The sequence below is a fragment of the Lissotriton vulgaris genome, chromosome 1_1 (assembly GCF_964263255.1).
Source record: "Lissotriton vulgaris chromosome 1_1, aLisVul1.2, whole genome shotgun sequence".
Classification (NCBI taxonomy): Eukaryota; Metazoa; Chordata; class Amphibia; order Caudata; family Salamandridae; genus Lissotriton; species Lissotriton vulgaris.
The window spans coordinates 164,311,314-164,332,589 of record NC_141685.1 but is presented as its reverse complement, the minus strand read 5'-3'; the positions used below and the strand labels follow the sequence as shown (position 1 = coordinate 164,332,589).

Genomic DNA, 21,276 nt, shown 5'->3' with positions numbered 1-21,276 from the left:
TAACAGGACAATTGTCAATTTATTAATGAACTGCATGATTACTTAAAATCTTTACAGTATAAGATAAATACCTTGATGAACGTCCCATCCCCCCCCCACGTGTCCTATACACTCATAAAAGTAAATATCACTTTAAGTTAAAATACTAACATATTAGTACTGTTTAGTTGTCAAAAACAGAATTCTTTTAAAAGGAGTGGAGTATAGGTTGCACCAATGTTTCCCAACTGATAAGGGGAGGCACATGAAAGTTCGGTAAAGTCAATTCGTGCACCAATGGCGGTTGGCGATAGATGGATTCCTCGTGGAGCTTTAAACCAGCCCAGGTTAGATGACGGGGCCGAAGGATTCCAGTTACTTTGCAGGCACAGCCGTTAGGTGGGAGTCGAGTGCCATTTTTACCTGGTGTATGAATTTCCCAACTCTGGCTATCAAACAGGTCGTGGAGACAGAGAGGCACCAGTTCGAAGCCTCTCTGCAAGTTCTATAGTCCGTGTTCCGTAAAATCGGAAGCAACAAAGGATGGCGGTCATTGACCAAATTTGTGCAGCAACACAACAAGTGTAGCCAGGATTCTCTGCGGTAGTTGCAGAGACGACAGGCTATGTTGCCATCCGTACGGGCCCATTTGGGGTTAAAGTCCACGATCCTGAGGGTCAGAAGGCGAAAGTACAAAATTTTCTTTCTCGCGTAAGTGGATACTGGTTCTTGCAGGTAAGGTTGGGGTTTACCTGGAATATATGATTTGTCCAGGGCCAGAGTTAGTGGGTTTTGCCAAAGAGATGGAAGGTCAAGCCCAAAAGAAATGATCTGGACTTGGCGCTTAACAGCTTGAGCCCAGGCTGAGAATGGAATTTCGTGCAGGGGCAAACTCCTCTCGATTTTCAATGCTTCAATTGCGTGTTCTATAATGTAAGTAACAAGGACCCCCAGAAGAGTTTGATAGTTTTTGGTTCAGGGAAAAAACAATATGTGCATAAAATCAAACCATTTAAAATAGGTGTAGTTACAATAAAGGAATTCTTAACAAGAAAATTAAAAAAGGTTCATATATCATTTTAATAGTTGTTCAAATATAAAAACAAATTTGACAATACAGAAATATTCAATCAGAAATTAATATAAAACAACATCACAATTTTACAATAAAACAATACCTAAAAGAACATAAGCATTAATGTTCAACACAGACATCTAAAATTTAGCAAAAAACGTGGCAATTCAATTTGAGGGACTGTCCAAGCGATGACTTAGGCGTCTTAGCGACAAAATGGTTTTGTCAGTTTTTGGTTTAAGCTCCTTCAGGTGTTTAACTGCAGTGGCACTCTCAGAGACCCAGGTGCCCAGATAGTTGTAGGATGGGGCAGTGACGATACGGTGCTCCCCCAGAGTCCATGAAGCTTCTTTTTTATGGGGGTATTTGCCATAAATCACGATTTTAGTCTTGCACACGTTGATCCGTAAGTCATTTGCCTTATTATATGAGGCCAAGCTACTTAAGGCTCTTCGGAGCCCCACCCTAGTGTGGTCCATGATCACCGTGTTGTCTGCATACTGGAGCGTTCCCAAAGCAAGCTTCCCCAATTTTGGGGGTACTAAGTTGGCATCTTTCAGAGCTGTCCCCATGTCCGCAGTATACAAATTAAAAAGCATGGTGGCCAAGACGCAACTCTGCTTAAGGCCAGAGTTGGTGTCAATTCTAGAAGTTGTTATTGTAGGACTTAGCTTCACCTTGACCCAGGTACCCTCATAGAGCGCTTTTATGGCTTTTAGCAGCGCCTGTGGAAGCCCCCGGGAATCAAGTTTTGCCCAGAGCCGGCCAAAGGCTGTGGAGTAGTCTATGAAACAGCAGAACAGGGGCGGCTTGTTCCTCGTATTGGCCTTCTTCGCAAGGTAGGAAAGGGCTAAGATGTTGTCGAGGGTGGAGCTATGAGCCCTAAAGCCGGTCTGTGTGGGCAACAGGAGTGTGTGGGAGATAGAGAGGGTGAGAGATAAAGAGAGTGAGAGAGACAAAGAAAGGGGCGAGAAATAGAGAGAAATGGAAGGAGGGGGAACGGCACGTTATATGTACTCACCTAAAAATAGAAGAAGCAGCCAAATACATGTCAATGTGTCACATCACCAGCGAAATGGTCTGAACACCTGTGAATTTATATGTTTATTTTTAATACCTATAGACCCATGTCATGCCAATAAACAGCGCACAAGTAAGGAAAATAGTAAAGGAGCCCATTATCATATGCAAATTACAGTGACGTCACATGTAGTGACATCACAAGAAGTGATGTCAGGCCCTTATACTAATTTTCACGTGAAAGGTTGACGGCCAGTTTTAAAAACACAAAACAAGAAACATAAAATAATGTAAAAATACGGTTTCAGTTTATATACATCATGTGTTTTTCCCACTATTAGTTTGTAACTAAACTCGGAAATGACTGAAAGTGTAAATATTTTTAAACAGATATGTGAAACTTTGAAATTACATTTTTAAACAATTTTCAGCAAATAAATGAAATGTGCTTTTAATTTGCATTTGTTTCCTGATGTTATTCTTTATCCAGCCCATAAGCCCCAAAGTGGTTCACATTTACTGTGTATTAAGCAAAAGAAGGGCTAATTTTGTCAAGTTCTCTGTTCCTCTCTTGCGCCACTCACACAAACAAACAGTCGCAGGCTAAGGAGCTAGATGGAACTGAGTCAAGTTTCTAGATAATAGTGGGGGGACCCCTTCAAACTGTGGCTACCCCCCACTTGTGCCGTGCTAATAAAGCAATAGTGAATTTGAGTAATTTATGATGAATGAAATGAGAGAAAGAGAAGAGAGCGAGGTGCACGATATATTAAAGAAAATGAAAAAAAGAGACACAAGACTTTACCCTGTTCTGTGTACAAGCACTTTACGTAAACAAGCTGTGCTGTGCGTTGTGAACAGGTTGTCACCCCCTTTGTATGTAAATGAGCTTCTGTGACCAGACACCCCAGGCTCCCATCTCTTCTAGCGCGGATGATATTGTGAGCACTTTAAGGTAATCATAAACTAGGGCTATATTGAGAAATAATCGACTTCCAGGTCTCACAGCTGTGGATATGTAGTACTTTTATTAGTTTTTTAAAATTTACTTTAGCTTGCAGCAATTCTCAAGGTTACTTTTTCTCAGTATATCGCTTTCTATCGCTCTTTGCGCTCCATCAGTTAAACGTGAGGTTTGATGTAGGATTTGTTGTCAGTGTCCCTAGACCATGTTCCAATACCTTTGTCCTTGATTTGTCGGCATGTGTTTTGTCCACACACTGGTCTAGGATGGGCCTTCTCAAGGTTGAAAGCGCGGTAATAGGAATAATAAATCAGACATATTTGAAATTGTATGTAAACAAATGTGTGCCTTTCAGTTATCAGGCACCACCAGACACATCTACACATGTAATTGAGCACCAGACTAAAGTGACTCCTCCCTATATGTAAGGGGGGAGAAGGTGTGACGTCCTGTGTCATGATATTCTGGACTGTGGGGATAGTTGCTAGGCCGTGAGCTGGAATAGAGACATTTGTCCATTGGTCTTAGCTTGATGATGGAAAGGGTCTCTGCATCTGTGATACTTATATAAAACTTTCTTGAGCCCCACCGTATGATGTACTCTGATTTCTGGAGGGACACACTTCCACAGACGACCATGTTAAATCTAGCTTCGCACAACCCACTGAGCATTCCTGCAGGTGTGGTACTTGATAGCAAAGGTTTACTGTCAGCGTTATTTACAGCAGATAATAAAACAATCACAATTCTTGTTGATTTAAAACGACTTAAGCACAGTTCATACAAATACTACACTTTGCGCATAATCCATGATCTGACGTAAAATGCTAGTGCAAATGGATGACGTACATCACTTTTAAAACCAATCAATTAGATAGAGCGGGCATTAGATCTTACAAAGCGTACCAGCTAACAAGCACGTACATAGGGGCAGATACCGGTATCTCCGTCTGCTTGTTGCCTACACAGAGCAAGTAAACCCCTAGCAAGCCTGACAGCTGTCTTATAAACATCAGAAATAAAAGAAGAGCACAGGCTTGTGGCACAGACGTTACCTAGTAAGGTAAAAAAACGAGGATTGTCCAAATAATTACAGTTTTGCTGACAGCGGGGTGGAAATTAAACCCTCAGATATGCGCCAATAGACGGCCAACACCTAAGCAAGCATTTTCTAAAGTGCAGGTACAAGAAGAAATGTGCAACAATACCTCTTGATACTCTGTCCAGTCCATAAGGTTCTCCAGTGCCTTTCATGTTATGAATTAAACAACAGGGGGTGGTGATGGACAGAGTTTCTGAATTAAGCAGAATACTCTCACCCAGTCAAGAGATCAGGGCTTAATCCAACACCGTTTTTTAGCTCACTGCACCATCCCAGCTCAGAACCTGGCTACATGCAAATTAGTCTGTCCCTGGCCCAGTGTATCATGGGAACAGGGCAAACCAAACTACCAAGCCAATTCTTTCACTGGGAAGGAAACAAGCTACCCCGGAAGCTTGTTTCATTCCCAGTGTAAGAATTGGCTTAGTAGTTTGGTTTGCCCTGTTCCCATCATGCACTGGGACAGGAACAGACTATTTTGCATATAGCCAGGTTCTGAGCTGGGATGGTGCAGTGAGCTAAAAAACGGTGTTGGATCTAGCCCTGATCTCTTGAGTGGGTGAGAGTATTCTGCTTAATTCAGAGACTCTGTCCATCACCACCCCTTGTTGTTAAATATTTTGTCCACCCTAAGCGTGGAAGGGTATACTCCGACGTGAGTCCCTTGCTCATTGCACCATCAGGATTCAAGCAAGCCGGGCCGACGACGGCTAAAATGCCAGAAACCGGTCCCCGGAAGCGTGTTTCCTTCCCAGTGTAAGAATTGGCTTAGTAGTTTGGTTTGCCCTGTTCCCATCATGCACTGGGACAGGAACAGACTAATTTGCATATAGCCAGGTTCTGAGCTGGGATGGTGCAGTGAGCTAAAAAACAACGGTGTTGGATCTAGCCCTGATCTCTTGAGTGGGTGAGAGTATTCTGCTTAATTCAGAGACTCTGTCCATCACCACCCCTTGTTGTTAAATATTTTGTCCACCCTAAGCGTGGAAGGGTATACTCAGACATGAGTCCCTTGCTCATTGCACCATCAGGATTCAAGCAAGCCAGGCCGACGACGGCTGAAATGCTAGAAACCGGTCCCCGGAAGCTTGTTTCCTTCCCAGTGTAAGAATTGGCTTAGTAGTTTGGTTTGCCCTGTTCCCATCTTGCACTGGGACAGGAACAGACTAATTTGCATATAGCCAGGTTCTGAGCTGGGATGGTGCAGTGAGCTAACAAACGGTGTTGGATCTAGCCCTGATCTCTTGAGTGGGTGAGAGTATTCTGCTTAATTCAGAGACTCTGTCCATCACCACCCCTTGTTGTTAAATATTTCATGTTATGAAGGCAAATATGTCAAAGGACGAGCACAGCCCCCAGAGATAAACGGAAAATTTCAAAACCATCACTACAGTTGGTTTATGGTTTGAACCCACTTCCTTCGCTGCTGTCTATAGCAGGTCTGCATATACGAAGCAACTGCCTGGCAAATCTCCATACAATCAGTTCTATAACATAAGAAAAGTACTGCACTGCTGCATCTCAGATTACGTGTTAGAAAAAGTGGACGTAGGTAGTACCTTCGGATTTTATGCAACATATAACCCAGCAGCTTAAAATGCATAAATGACTCAGGGCCCCCTTATGTACGGGGACATGTGTCAGATCCGCCTCCAGGGGCTATACCCATAATTTAGTTAAGGTCCGCACCTGAAGAGTTCCTAATCTGAACATGAGATATAAAGCCATTTTCTCAACAGGGAACAGCAAGTCCATGAACTGCTCCAGGCGTGGTTCACATTTTACTTTCTGGTAATTAGTCGGAAGGATGCCTTTCTTGCTTCTTGCTTGCTCCACATGAATGCACAATATTTTTTTTAACCAGTTCTAGTGTTGCCTTATTCATCAGTTCCAGATGATTCTATTTCTCTACTCAACTAGTGTATGTTAGAATGTTCTCAGCATGCTTGAACCAGAGTAAATTATTGTAATCCTGCATCGGCGCAGTTCCTGCGGAACCATACTATATGATGAAAAGGATAGATTTGACCACATTCGCCTCCATTATCTTACGGGGTGAGATCCTCCGGTGAACCCCAGCTCAGCTCTTAATACTGTCATTGGGGTACCGGGACCCAGGTTTAGTACATGTTACAAGAAGATGTTTCCCAGTTTAAGAAGAGCCTGAACTTTCGTAAAATCCCACAGTTCAGCACCATAAGGGCAGGCCACACGTGCATTTTTCTTGAATGCATCAGTGCTAGTTTTATTGGTCTCTTGCTGCTTGAGTTATCAAAATGTAGAATAGTGGCGTCAAGTTTGTTTCCGCCTTCGCCATATGAGCTTTCCAATATAAATGGTCATCCATTCGTATGCAGAGGTAGTCATGTTTTAAGTCGCTTAGTTGGTTTACCATTAATCCTGAATGTCAACAATACCTTTGATTTAGGAATAATTATCATATATTTTTCTCTTTATTGATTATTAACTTCTGTACTTTACAGAATAGCTCGTAGCCTTCCAAAAGCTGATGCATTGATTTTTCAGTACGCGCTAATGTTACTGCATCATCTGCAACCAGCCGGATCGGAATATTTTCCTTCTCCAATATCGGAACATCAAGACGAAGATTCCAGAGAGAATCAGTTCCACTGATATGTATGTTGAATAAAGCTGGGGCAAGTACGCAACCCTGCCCAACGCCAATGTTTATTTCAAACTTCTCTGTGCATTCTTCTTTTACACCAAATCTTACTCTGGAATGATTGCCGCTGCAGATCCTTTCGGATACTCAAATAGTTGCTTGGGATCCTCCTTCCTGTAGAAGACTCAGAAGGACGGAGCGGCGACAGAATCGAATGCTGTTTTTAGGTCTCTTAAGACTAAGTAGAGCGGGTAGTTTCCAGGGACACAAACTTCATACAGATCATGTACAACCTCAGAGCCTGTTCGATTCTACTTTGGCCTTTTCAGGCTCCAGCCTGAGGGCTAGAGGCAATATTCTCCTCCTCTGTCCAGGTCTTGAGTCATGACTGTAATAGTTTCCCAAAGATTTTCCTGATGTTGCCTAATTGGGAAATTAGCCGATAGTTGGAGGGGTCATCTCTCCACCCCTTTCTTGTGAATCGCCACAGTTATGGAAGACTTCCATGATTCTGGAACCACACCAAGAGTCATAAATAATGCTGTTAAAGACCCTGAAGCACTGAACGTCTGAACTGGCCATCCCTCCGCTCCTCTGAATCCATGCAATAACGCTTAGTGAAGGTGTGGAGGATAAGCCCATGTCACTGCACAGTAAATCTCATCCACAGGAACACCCCTGACAAGTACTGATGCGGGGGACAAAAACAACAAAACCCCTGCACTGGATAAACAACAATAATGTCTGGGTGACTTCGAGTTTCAGTAGCATAAGTCAATTGTGCACATCGAAAATTTTCAAAGTCAATAGACTGCAAAGTGCTGAAAAAGGAATTTCAATGAAGTAAAGTTCTTGGTATAAAACACCGGTTTATTGTTCCTCTTGTACTGGCCAGTACAAGAGGAACAATAAACCGGTGTTTTATACCAAGAACTTTACTTCATTGAAATTCCTTTTTCAGCACTTTGCAGTCTATTGACTTTGAAAATTTTCGATGTGCACAATTGACTTATGCTACTGAAACTCGAAGTCACCCAGACATTATTGTTGTTTATCCAGTGCAGGGGTTTTGTTGTTTTTGTGCAATTTGTGTGGATTTTCGTGATCCAACCTTGAGTGGTTACGAGGGATTACCGCCCGCCCTTTTGCCTGGATTTCGATACTCCATAGCAGTATAATACTTTGCGGTTACTTGGTTGCGCGCCTGGCCAATTCTGGAATACCTCAAACCCTCCCAGTAGATCAATACTGATGCGGGGGACTCTGCTCTGGGGGACTGAGCGCAGATTCTCTCAGTCAGTTCCTTTTTGATGCACAAGATGATGCAATAAGATAAGGTCCTCTTCTGGGCAGAGGTGCCCTTCTTGAAGCTTCTACAGTCCGCACCCAGGGTCAATATAAAAATAGACTTCCTCTTGGGGCTCTTACTGATATGATCACATCCTTACTTGCCCGAATTGCTGCTCTGCTGTTTGTGCTGCTGCCTGGGCCCTGTTGGGATATTGTGGCACCACCACAGGACTCCATATTATTTCTACTCTGTTCCTGAACACGGACCACGGACTGCCTGGACTCCATCTCCCACAGGGCAGTGCGATCTCGCGTGAAGAGAAGCGCCAGCCAGCCAGCCACCAGGTCCATAAAACTCTCTGGGGGATCCCACGGCGCGGGTGCCAAGGGCGGGCCCGTCTTTGCCCATCAAAGCCCGGAGGAGGCTGGTCTGGGCCCCCCTCTAACAAGTGGCCCTACATCATACCACTTCTATAACGACCTTCAGGTACAGATTTTAATTATAACTTTCTGTTGATTCGTGTTAAGCGGGATTGATACTTAACGTCGTGGTGGAGTGACTATCTGACGGATGTATGACACTACAACACATACTTTTACAACGCATACCATTACAACACATTTATTACAACGCAACTACCATTACAACGAAAGTTTTTACAACGCATACCATTACAACTCAAAGTAATAATTATAATTAAAAACTAGCATTACAACGAAAACAAATATACTGCATACCATTACAACGCGTATAAAATTAATAATAAATATATTTTAATTTTGTAAAATAACTCCTGGGACGGGATGCAGGTAAAATAGGGGTTTTGGGTGGGGAAGTGTATTAAAATGTAGTAAGAAACTGAACAATAATTATTAAAAATATCATTTCAATTTTAACAATTAATACTCAAGTATTAAAATAAATACTCGAGTATCAGACAACATAACAAAATATATATATTTTTTAAATATACAAAAATACATCCTAGATTGGGATATCCAAATATAAAATGATTTTGGTTAAGGAAGTGTATTACAACACGGAAATGATTTAATAAATTTTTTTTTAAATAACAAGCATATCTACAAAAGGTACTCGAGTATTAAAATTAATACAAGTATTAAACACATTTTTCAAATATAATAAACAGTTTGATAAATCTTCAGAAATTGATTTTCGAAAGATATTAATATTACAATAATATAAAGGAAACACATAAAGGAAACTCTGCCGAAAAAAATTACCAAAGCATAAACATAGCCGCCATTTTAGAAACAAAGGAAAAAATTAGTCCTACAACTCTTTTCATGAAGCAAACACCAAGCCAATCAAAACAAAATGGAGGACTAAACGCAATTTGAAGCATAAAACACTCTCTTTTAAATAGTTAATTTAAATTATACGTTTCCAGATCAAACAAATAAGAAAAAAATACACATTTAAACGATGCTTTAATCGAAAATTATGATGACACTCACAAAAACCTATAAATACAAGTAAGACAACATTTTGAAATCAGTAGTTATTCAACTACCAGAGAGAGCAGACGATAAATGCTGTCACTCTGACCTTTTTCCTCAAGAAACAACTAGAGCCAAAAAATACAACTCCTTTCGTGGAAACAAGTAAGTATAAGTTAAAACACAATAGAAGATAGCATTTATAAAAATAATTTCAGACTTAATTTTAAATGTTAAACATTATATTTCAGATTTCTACAAACGTTGTCAACTCTTCAAAAATTCTTCTCGACATTTGAAAATACTGACAATAGCTGTAAGTACTGTATTTTGTGCAACTTATTGTATGATAATTGAGTAACTTGTTATGTGCTGTGTCCTCTGACCTCATAAAGAGTCCAGAGGGGTTGTGTTAGTAATAAATACATATATATTTTATATATAACCTGTGTGGTGTCCTTTCATTTGATATTCAAAAGGTTACATATGGCAAAATATATGGTAAAACAGCTGGCTTCACATGCCCTCTGAAGTTTTAGCCTTAGACTGCTTTGTCCATGCTTCCAGTAGGATAGCTGGTCTATAAGGTTGACTTTACAACCATCACCATAAGGGAGTGTTTGGACTGATACAAGGTGCCCACAGAACTGTGGACATCATATACCAGGCCAACTTCTCACAGTCATGTCCACAGATAATGAAGTACTGGGTGAACGCATCTGACAGCTAAATAAAACGGACTTGTTGATTTCATAACGTATCTTCCAAACAAAACTAAATCCTGCCTTTTTTATTCGGGAACTTTTATTGTGTGCCCTAATAAAAGGGGGTATAACTTTTATATGATAATTATACTTTGTTTTGGGGTATCGTAAACGCACAATCTGTTGATTACTCATATGAAGCAAAACACAAGCTGTTGAATGAATGACATTATTTATTTAACTATTGATGATTAGTGTTGAATTAGTATAGTGATTTATTTAACTTGACTCCCCAAGCCACGAGACCAATACACTGCACTCCCAAGTCCAATTGAAAAGAAATCCCATTCAGTATTATTATGAAATAAAGAGAGAGAAACACTTAAACACGGGTGCATTATATGTTGTTTTACTTATCAAATGAATGGAAAGTGCCTGTTAAAGGAGGCTGTTTGCAGGGTGGGTGTTTTCTTTGTTGGTATTAATAATCAGTCTGGGCTGGTTTTAAATCATATGCAGACCCTGTGCTCTATTATTCGCCCCCCTTTCAGAGGCCATGCCTCTTCCATTGTCTGGCCTAGGGTTGTTTTCTAAACAACACAAATATCCACGGGTCTGATAAGCAAGATAAACGTAAGAAACTAGCAACTGGACTAATCTGGTTTCTACAACCAGTGGTGACATGCTTCATCATCTGGGTCTCCTCCTAATGCCCAATAGTGGCACTAAGGGCTGCAACCCTGGAGTGGTGTGGCTCTCTGGTTAGAGGCGGCAGACCCGTAAGCAGAGAACGGCCCGGGACCAGGGTTCAATTCCCGACGCGGCAGGGTCGTGGACCAGGGTCAAAACGGACTCGATAATTTTCGCCTCCGTGCCTACCCTAACCAGGGAACACACTCGGTAACTCTGGGCATTAAGCTTGCCTCATCTCTACAACGGCCCCCCACAGACGCCGGGGATGTCTGGTTTCACCTTGGAGATACCAAGAAAGGGACAATCTTACAGGGAAAACCAGGACAGGTTCCCCAGCGGTCTTCAGCGCCAGGATACTCCATGGAGTCGCAGTGCGCTTTACAAGTACACCCACATTTACAACCCTTGCTTCAGGAAAGGATAGCTTGCAGATGTTTTGAACTATCGTGATAAACACGCTGTATGCTCTAGATGCGAGTACTCGATTATGTGGGAATCGTGAATGCAGTGCAGTAGTGTGTATGTGATGTGAGTTAAAATTGACCAATGGGAAGCAACATTATTTATTTGCGCCTCTCAGAGATCAAGACATAAAATCAGTACAAAACGACAGTCTTAAACAAAAACTGTCTAGATGTGAAGGGTCAACATGTTTCAGCAATTAACGGATAACTTGTCCTATGCCTTCGTCAGGACCTTAAGTATTGCTACTGCAAGTGAGTGTTATAAATACACAATATATAACATGTGTAAAGAGTTGGAACTGATACAATCTCTTTACCTGTAAATAAGGATAATAGTTCCTCTGTAAATAACAATTTACCGTCTTTTGAGAGGACAAGACCTCGCATCACCTGGCCACGGATCAGGACATAGGAGGCACCACTCTCTCCGTTGGTACCTCTGGCAGTTCCAAAAGCCCCAGGCGTCTTTTGGAACCGCCAGATGTACCGACGGAGAGCAGTAGCAATACTTAAGGTCCTGACGAAGGCGTAGGATAAGTTATCCATTAATTGGGCATGGGTGCCCGCTTGTTTGCATTTGCAGAGTTTCCTACATGTTCCCACTTCAAGAACAGCCGCCACCCCACGCAGCACTTGCAGGACATGCATGCTGTGCGGGGCGGCAGCCGCTCCCAAAGAGAAATCCTGCATGGCGCTGCAAATACAAACAAGCGGCGTCCCGCGAATGCTGTGTGGGCTGCATTTCAAATAAGCGACAGGCATTATTAAAGTGGAAGGGCGCATGGCACGCTGCTGCAAATACAAAGAAGAAGGGCGCCAATGCTGTGCACTTTGTCGTGCCTGCTTTAGCAAGACTTGAATTAATATGTGAGAAGTTGGCCTGGCATATTCTGTCCACTATTCTTGCACCTTGCACCAATCCAAACGACCCTTATTGATGATAGGTTACAGACAACCTTTATTGAAAGCTATCCTTGTGGTAGCTATGGAGAGCAGCCTTCAGGCTAAGTCTTGGAGGAATGTAAAGCAGCTTGTTTTACCAGTCTATATTCTCGTGAATGACCAAATGAAAGGAGAACCACACAAGGAATATATATAACATATATGTATTTATTCTAAACACATCCCTCTAGTCTCTTTATAAGGCTAGAGGCAAAAGTACATACAGAAAACTTAATAGTACACAGTAAATTAACACATTATATGTTGAGCCCTAGGGGCGTACCAAACCATATATCAATAAAGGGGTATAAGAACCACAACTTTGATAGACACAAGGCCTGGAGCCTGTAGAAGTGCTGTGGCCACCAGGAACCACCCAAGGTAGTGACGCTGGGGACCCACAGGGGACACGTGCAGTGTCTGAACACAGCCACGGATCACCGTTAACTTCAATAGGGAATGTCGCGGTTGGAAATTTAAAGAAAAGGAACACTTAGAGGAGGACTTTGAGCAAATCCCTTTAGACTTAAGTGGTTCTAAAGCCAACACCCACAGGAGCAATGGATTACTCGAGTTACCTCACCCAGGGAAGCCGGGTGCATAGGTATCTTTAGGTGTCGGGAATCGTCACTGTTCCAATGGCGATATGCTGCAAAGTGCTACTGCAGTTGAAGTGGAAAGTGTCCACAGTGATCCAAGCCTGGATGTAAGATGAGAAGAACCTGAAAGCAAAGGGGAAAGAGTCTGGGTCACTAGCCAGTGACCAGGGGCACGATAGGCAGATGCCCACCGATGTTGGGTTATTTCAGGTGAAGGAGGTGAAGCTTGACTTTTTAGCCACGAGGACCAGGAGGCGTCGACGACAACCAGGAGCTAGATTTGTGCTGTCCCACGAAGGATGTCAAGAGCTGCTGTATCGGTCCCCGAATTGGACCCAACAAGCCTTGGCAACAGCAACCCATGCAGAAAGGAGAAAGATGCTTCGGTGCGGGCCAGCAAGGTCCGAGGGACTCACCAGTTGGTGGGGAGTCAGGGCACATCTAAAGCAATCAGAGAAGCCCAAGGAAAATCAGAGTTGACTTCATAGGGACCCACCAGTCAACGGACTAGGAGCCTCGAGTGGAAATTCAAGAAGCGGGCCCACGGAACACTCATGGAGTGTGGGCCCACAATCTTTAGTGCAGATGGTGATCGGGGCTAGGGCTACAAGTAGCCTAAAGCACGACTTCAAGAGATGTCGAGCAGTCAGTGCACTTGCAAATGTGCACGGTGTCCATGCGTTCCCGTTCCACGTCACTCACGTCGGCTGCAGGTCCCAGCTATGCAGGGGACTCGGGTCGACCTCTGAGAAGTGTGGAAATCCTCTTCCTGGGCTGCAGATACTTCAGAGTCTGTCGGGAGCTTCGGAGATGCAGACTGGCAAATGCTTTGTTGGTGCCTGCCAAGAGGGGAATCACTCCTTGACCCAAAGGGAGATTTCTTCAGTTCTCTAGCCTTGAGTAGAGCGTTGAAGTTCCAGGATTCAGTTGCAGAGTTTTGTCAAGGGATATCTAAAGTCCTCTGCCAGGGGTTCCTTACTTATACGTAAGAAAGGGCTTGGACTAACTCTGGGGACCCACCTAAGGGAGGGTTTGAAAAGAGGGGTGGCTACACCCATTTCCTTTGTCCAGTTTCTTGCCAGAGCAGGGGCTCATAGCCCAGTGCCACCAGTTTGAACTGGACTATGCATAGGGACACCCAGCCCCAATACACAAAAGCCTCTCTGGGAGGTGGTTACACCTCCCTGTGACAGGAAACCTATTGTCCATGCCTCCCTTGCCAGAGTTTCATCCAGCAGCAGGAGGCCGAACTCGTGTCTATGGCTGCAGCATCCATTTTGTGATGTCAGGGATCTTTAAACTAGTTACCGGGTAGACCGGTGTGTACATGTCTCTCCCTCTAGAATGGTGGAATTCTACCCCCACCGCCAGGACTGGCGGGGGGGGGTAGGATTCCAAAGTGTTTGACACCAAACACAACATGTTTCCGTGCACCCATCCCAAAGTTAGCATTTACCGCGAGGATATAATGCACTTAAGAGTATATGGTCAGGCTGCATCACAGAACAGCCCCAGAGAATAGGTTCCGAGGCTACAGAGGTGCTCTGCTCATGCATAGGCACCCTCTCACATGAAACCCAGCACCCTGCCTTCAGGATTGATAAGGACTGCCATAGGAGTGACTGATAGGTCTTTATGTGAAGTGATTTAAGGTAGATATAGGTAACCTATATCTCAGTACAGGGTGCATGCACCACCATACCCAGGCTGCGCCACCAGTCCTGTGGTGTATTTTTGGAAGGCTTCCCAGGGGTGGCATAATACATGCTGCAGCCTCTGGTAGGCCTCTGCGGTACCTATGCCCTTAGTACCTATTGTACCATATACTAGGGACTCACAAGGGTACCCCAGTAACCAAACTGGAGTGTTCCCTATTGTACATGGAATCCATTTTAGGGAGAAAACAGATAGACTGGGGTCCTGAATAGCAGGATCCCAGCCAAACTAAGTTGAAAACCAGCAAAACACCAGGAAAAAAGTGGGTGCAACCATGCAGTCAGATGACACCTTCCTACAACAATGTTCAAGAGTGAGGGGCTCAAAAATCACATTAAAATCTCCCGCGATCAGCATGTTTGAACCACGGGAGTGTAGATCTAATAAGTCGGCCAAAGCCGCTATAACGTCCGACTTCTTCCACTTTGAGCCCCCACTCCCCCACGCTCCCACACGCCACCTCCGATCGACCAGCCAAGCCCTCGCCGCCGTCCCCCGCATCCGAAGAGCCACAACAGGAGGAAGATCCTTCTCCCACCTGGCCGCCAAGACTTGGAACTCCCTCCCGACCCACCTCCGCCTGACCCAAGACCACCTCGCCTTCAGGAAGCAGCTCAAGACCTGGCTGTTCGAGCAGTAGCGGACCCCCCCTCCCGAAGCGCCTTGAGACCCTCCGGGTGAGTAGTGCGCTATATAAATGCAATGATTGATTGATTGATTGGCATAAGCGCGAGAAACGTCCACAACCCCTTGTTGGCCCCACTTCAACCTGATCGCACCGATATCATTACTCTGTGTTTCAAGGACCTCCATATTAAAACCGCCAGCTTGGCGCACCTAGATTACCAATCCCTCTGAGGGTCGACCCTTACCCACACATGTTGCAGGGGTATAATCATTTAAGTAACCTAAGCAGAATAGGGGGACTACTGCCCAGTTTTCTTGAAAACAACAGACATCAAACTGATCAATAGAAGCGAACCAATCAGGGGAGACGGTCTTCATCTTCAATCCTGCTACATTCCAGGATAACATGGACGTCCCATGGGTAGCAGGTGAATGTAGCCACTGTCCGCTTGTAACATCAATAAGTACATCATTTGGGCCCGATACTCCAACAGGTAAGGAGGGTGCTTCCCGAGAGGCAGTAGCCTCCCTTCCTGGATGAAGACAAGGAAGTTGAGTACCAGCTAAGGGTAAGAGAGGGCATTCCTTAATCATATGGGGAGCAAAAAGACCATCTAGTTTGTTCTGGGTATTACAAAGCAGTCAGTTATTAGCCTCAAGAGAGAAAAAGCCTCTTAACCCAGGCAGTGTTTTTTTTTTTATAAAATTTTTATTTTGCAAGGTTTTAAGTAGAAAAAAGGGAGGAAAAGAAGGCGAGAGAAAGAAGGAGGATGAAAATAAAAGGACAGGCGACATTCCGCCATAAATCCCCACACAGGGGGTGCTAGAGAACATTGCTGCAAAGAAAAAGACCAGAATTACATCAGGGGGGACGGCAACTAGCGTAGTCAGATGCAATGCAAGTGTTATTGTTCGCCAATCTCCATCGATTGGGGGGAGCACCCATATCTCAGCAAACAGTTCGAAGTTCTCAGGAGTAAGAGGTGTCCCAATCATGATCACAATCATATAGGAAGGCCGTGCAGTCCGTCTTCACATGTGATTCGTGTCGCAACCAAAAGTAGATCAACAACCCCAACCCAACACCCCACCCACCCCACTTCCCCTCCACCCCCCCACCCTTTCCCTAGTGGTGGCGACCATCATGCATTCAGAACATTGTCATATAAGCAGGTGATTAAATTTGGAAGAGATGTAGTGCACGAAGAGCTGAGGGGCAAACTGCAGATGGCAAACCTCGAGACAGAAACCTAACCAAGGGTCCCCAGTTGAACATGAAGTTTTTAAAATTCCCCAGAAAGATATCCGACAGTCTCTCCATACTCAGTAGTCGCCATAGCCGTGCATGCCATAAAGAAATGGCTTGAGCTGTTGGGCTTTTCCAAGCTGCTGCCAAAGTCAATTTGGCCGCCCCTAGGCACAGCCATATAATGCGTTTATCGGCTCTAGTTTGATGTTCAAACTGCGGGTCTCTAAGCCCCAACAGGACATACTCCATTGAATCCAGAATTGGATAGTCCATCACATCCTTGATGTAGGATAGGATCTCGGACCAGAATGGCCGGATGGTGGGGCAGTCCCACCAGATGTGGCGGAAGTCACCCAGCATACCGCAGCCTCGCCAGCACTTATCTGAGGCCGTCGGGAATATCCGATGTAGCTTGGATGGATACAGATACCAATCAAATATAAGCTTCATATGAGCCTCTCTAAGATCTGTGGAATGATTATGTGCCGCTACATCACGACAGAGGCTCCTCCATTCGCTGTCAGAAATGTCCCTCCCCAATGCAGTCTCCCAGTGGTCCATGTATCGAGGTCGGGGGGACACCGCGGTGTCTAGTAACAACCCATAGATGAAGGAGATCGTCCCCTTCATGGTGGACGTGCGAAGAATAAAGGCTTCAAACTTCGTCAATGGTCTAGTAGCGGCATCCACCACCCCAGGTGACGTCGCCCAGTGTAGGAGCTGGAGGTGACAAAAGCGCTCAGTGGGCAGGACACCATAATCCCGCATACAATTATGGAAGGTAAGAGGCGCCGTACCGTGAAACAGATGAGTGAGGGCCCTATAACCACCCTCTCTCCAGACACCAAAGGGTCCATCTGTCAGGGCCGGAGGAAAGGCCGGGTTGAAATGGATAGGAGTAAATGAGGACGGGAAGGTGGTCCACCGGTCGTCGCCACTGACCGTGTCCCAGACCTTCAACACCGTGCTGGTGGGGGTGCTAATATACGCGCTTCTGTGCCGGTCCGCCTTAGGTTTCCAGGCCAGGTCCCAAATGGATCTTCCGGCCACACTCCGATCCATGTGGAGCCAGTGCTTCTCTGAGAGCTGTTGGGACCATTCCACCAGCACTCTTAATTGGGCAGCCTTATAATACAAGTGCATGTCCGGGAACCCCACCCCCCCTTCCACCCGTGGACGTCGAAGAACCGCATATGAAAGTCGCGCCCGGCCGCCTTGCCACACAAATTTCAACATCAGGGTCTTAAGCCGACGGAAATAGTCCATCCCTACTGGAATGGGCAGTGCCAGGAAGAGATATAGGAGTCTAGGTAGGAGAACCATTTTAAGCGCGTGAATCCTACACAAATACGAGATGTACTTCGGTTTCCATCTCTCCAGCTACGTACGTATCGCCGCCAGCATCGGGGGAAAGTTGGCCGGAAACAGTGCGCCCAGGGTAGAGGTCAGTCTCACACCCAGATGTAACAGGGATGAAGTCGACCATGAGAGTGGAGTAAGCGCTCGAATCCGGTGCACCTCTTCGGGAGGTAGAGTCAGGTTCAGAATATACGATTTGTCGAAGTTGACTCTGAATCCTGCCACCGCCTCAAAATCAGAGAGCACTGTATGGACATGGGGTAACGATAGCGCCGGATCCCGAACCGAAAGTAACACATCGTCCGCGAAGAGCGAAATCTTGTGTTGTTCACCTGAGAAGGGGAGGCCCAAGATCTGTTCGTTCTCCTGAATCGCTAGGGCCAACAGTTCGATGCTTAAAGCAAATAGAAGTGGTGAGAGCGGGCAACCCTGACGCGTTCCGCGGGAATGGTGGAAACTCCCGGACCTATGTCCATTAATCAGTACCCGAGAGGTGGGGTTGTTATAATTAGCCTCAAGCATTCTTATGAATTGGGGTGAAAACTCGAAGGCTTCCAGTGTGCGATGTAAAAAGCCCCAGTCAACGCGATCAAAAGCTTTTTCCGCGTCGAGCCCTACTAACACCGCCGGTATGCGAAATCTATTAGCCTTCTCGATCAGATGGATCACGCGCCTCAAGTTGTCGTGAGTTTGTCGACCTTTTATAAACCCGGACTGGTCCGGGTGGACCAGGGCCGGCATCAAATCCTGTAACCTGCCAGCAAGTATAGATGAATACAACTTAGCGTCTAGATTGAGGAGCGCTATCGGGCGATAAGATGCGCATTTGGTAAGATCCTTCCCCGGTTTGGGGAGGACGGTAATCAGAGCCTCAGCCATAGTGTCAGAGGTTCTTCCCTCAGACGCCATTGCGTTAAAAAGGGAAACCAGGTAATCGCAGATGTCCGACGCGAATGTCTTGTAAAACAGGGCCATGTAACTGTCAGGGCCCGGGCCTTGTGGAGTTTCAGAACCTTAATGGCGTCCAATGCCTCCTCCCTAGTGATGGGGGAAGACAGCAAGTCATTCCATTCCCTGGAGACCTGTGGGATAGGGAGACCACCCAAGAACGCAGACTGGGCCTCTGGATCAAGGGCATCGCTCGAATAAAGATCTGCATAAAAGCGGCCAAAGAGGGCTACCTTGTCTGCATCTCTGTGCCTAACAGAACCTGTGTGGTCCTGTATGCCCCCAATGTAATCCTTCTCACGCTGACGTCCCACCTTGTTCCCCTGGGAGTAGGAGACGCGTCGAAGACGCAGGAGGGTAAACTCAGCCCGCTTGTTGTAGTGGGCTCTCAGTTTCCCTCGCACCGCCGTAAGTGGACGGAGGGTCACCCTAGAAGGGTTTGACTTGTGCGCCTGTTCTAAAGTAGCAAGCTCCGCCTCCAGGGCCTCCCTTTCCTTCCGCCGAAGCTTGTTAAGATTCGCATTGAGGGCGAGGCATGTACCCCGTATTGAGGCCTTGCACGCATCCCATGTGGTATATACTGATGTATCGGAGGGCGGGTTAAGAGCGAAAAACTCTCCTATAGCCCTTCGCAGCTCCTTGCAAGACACCTCATCCTGTACCAACGCTGCTGGGAAGTGCCACTTCTGCCAACCGTCCCCCCCCACGGACCAGTGTAACCCAAGCACCACTAGGCTATGATCAGACACTAGCCATTCGGACATCCCCCCTGAGGGCCTGGCTAATAAAAATATGATCTATACGAGAGTACGAGCGATGGAAATGAGAAAAAAATGTATAATCCTTGGTCTGAGGGTGTAAGAAGCGCCAGCTGTCCACCAATCCCAATTCGCCTATTTGTCGCTGCGTTTCTTCCGAAAAGACCCCAGCATCTGCCCTGCGCGCCCCCGAGCTATCCATATCCCTGTCACACACCATGTTGAAGTCCCCCAATAGTAACAGGTGCCCTTTTACAAAGTCCCCCATCTTGTCCATCAGGCCTTGTAAAAAAACATTCTGTCCAGCATTAGGAGCATAAACCACCACAAACGTACATTGGCAGCCATATAATAACCCCTTCACCGTTAGCCAATGACCCTCCTTATCACTACTCACCCCCATAGGCTGAAAGTGGAGAGAGGCCCGGAACAGGAGGGCCACCCCCCTATGCTTGGTGGATGCTGACGCCCTATAAATAAGGGGGAAATGTCTATGCCGGAGTCTCAGTTCATCTTTCCTAGCCAAGTGGGTTTCCTGGAGGGCAACCACATCAAGATGGTGATCTGATAGGTACTTCCAGAGCTTCTGGCGCTTCTGTGGGGAATTGAGACCCTTCACATTCCAGGTACCTATACTAACAGGCATAATGATGGCGTGAGACTCCGCTCTGTGTGCCTATTAAGATGATCAGAGCCCAGTCCCCGGCCCCCACCAACCACCACTCTACACACCCCTGGACCAGACCCATCTCCCAACAACCTCCACCAGACACTAGATCTCCCCTCCCTCCAGCAACTCCCCATCATCGGACCTCCCAGAGCCAATCAAACAAGATGACCCGCTGAGCACTGTATACTGAGAGCAATCGGATAGAGACACCAAGAACAATGTCCCAAGCACCCTCCGTCCACGGGGAACAGTACACACCCCTCCCCAGCACTCCAAACATCTCCCACCATTGCAAGCATCAAAAATTGTATAATCCTCAGTACGGCTCAAGATAGCGACTGCAATGGAGCACACCACTAGCGCCAACAATACCTCACACATACAGTTTTCGGTCACCACCACTCTCCCCCCTCCCCCCAACCCCAACCCCAACACTCCCACTGTGTCCCCGACCCCCAAAACTCCCCACCTCCCACCCCCCCTACAAACAAAAAAAAACAAGAAAACATAAATCAAGGCACTGAACCTGAACAAAGTACTCAGCAGTTCCAATGGGCCACAGTTCACAAGGTTCTCACCGGACTGGAATCGGGGTGGGGGCACCAATTCAGGGACCCCCAGGGCCACGGTCCGGGGTGTCTTCTCCAAAAGTACAATAGTACCCCGGGACCTTAGGGCCAGAGTCCCCCTGGCGCCCAACCATCATGGAATCGGGGATCACGCTGCTCCAGAGCTTTGTTGAGAATCTGCTATTGTAGCCGAGGCCACCGATGCCATCGCATTACCCCTTTCTGGCAAGCTAGCAGCACGATCCGGCCACCCCCGGTTCGGGGATGAACCAATTCTATGCCATGAGGAGGATCGGTGTCGTCTCCTCGATGGGGAGGGATGTGTCGCTTGGGAGGGAGGAACGTCCTCCAGGCCCAGAAGATCCTTCGCCACCTGCAAGGAGCGAATTTGCGCCAGTCTATTCTGCCATCTGAATATGATGCGGAAGGGGTGCCCCAGGAGTACGAGATGTTGCGTTCCTGCA

General features: G+C 45.9%; 1 protein-coding gene across 1 annotated transcript in view; it reads left to right on the top strand.

Annotated features, from left to right (window-relative positions):
* Positions 1–21,276, top strand: part of LOC147737990 (uncharacterized) — a 42,396-nt gene that overhangs the window by 3,761 nt on the left and 17,359 nt on the right.